The sequence below is a fragment of the Chiloscyllium plagiosum genome, unplaced genomic scaffold, assembly GCF_004010195.1.
Source record: "Chiloscyllium plagiosum isolate BGI_BamShark_2017 unplaced genomic scaffold, ASM401019v2 scaf_52857, whole genome shotgun sequence".
In the NCBI taxonomy this organism is placed as follows: Eukaryota; Metazoa; Chordata; class Chondrichthyes; order Orectolobiformes; family Hemiscylliidae; genus Chiloscyllium; species Chiloscyllium plagiosum.
The window spans coordinates 1-947 of NW_025122811.1; the positions used below are offsets into that span (position 1 = coordinate 1).

General features: G+C 41.2%; 1 non-coding gene across 1 annotated transcript; it reads left to right on the forward strand.

Annotated features, from left to right (window-relative positions):
• The first annotated feature begins 624 nt into the window (after positions 1-624).
• On the forward strand, positions 625-706 carry trnas-aga. Its single transcript has one exon. It is a non-coding gene; the product is annotated as a tRNA-Ser (tRNA).
• Positions 707-947: the final 241 nt, after the last annotated feature.

Here is a 947-nt window from a genome sequence, read left to right on the forward strand (position 1 = left end):
TCTAAAGTCAGGTTTCCAGCATCTGCAGTCCTGACTTTTGCCTAGTTTCTTCAGTGTCTCTGGTTCCCAATTCAAGAAGTCCATCTCTAGCGGTTTCAGGTTTGTACCTCCGTGCTGAGGAGTTGAAGAGTGAAGAAAAGGAACTCACCTCCTCCATCTCTGGGGTAATTAGGGACTGAAAATGAATCGTGTCACATTGAAATATATCTACATGCGAATTTATCTCTGTCTTTTATTGGGAACCATCTCTTTCATTGTAACCATCAGGAAAGACCATTTAGTTCGCCAGAAAAAGAAATGAATATGTCACTAACCTTTGTTTGCTTCAGGTCCGAGAATACTCAGATCAATAGCTCCTTTGCTTACTTCTGCTGGTGATGTTCGCAAAGAGATATGGCAAATTGCCAAATGTGATTTTCCTTTCAATAAATAATTTTGACTCAGTTTGCCTGCAAATATCTTTTCCTACCTTTGTGCTTTTCTTCTTTTACATTGGTGTCTCGCAGCTTACAAATGACAGCAAAGGTATGAAAGGAGATGGGAGCATTTCGCTCATCAAGTCAACGGTAGCTTTCAATGAGATCACGGCTGATTTGGTCAATGCTCAACGCACCTGACCTATCTGTAGTCATGGCCGAGTGGTTAAGGCGATGTATTAGAAATCCATTGGGATTTCCCCACGTAGGTTCGAATCCTGCTGACTACGTTATGAATGCTTTCCTGCTGGTACAATTTTCGCTCAAAGTTCAGAAAAACTATTTTGTGAACCAGGCCGGTAATTTGATTAGACTTGGGAAACTCGAGTTCTACATCACAAATGTTCCATATTTAAAACATTATCTCTGTTTCTCTTTCCAGATACACTGCTCGACACATCGGGTTTCTGCAGCTGTTATTGAACATCCTGAGCAGAAGTGCTGCTTTTCATGAGATTCCTTACATCCCTG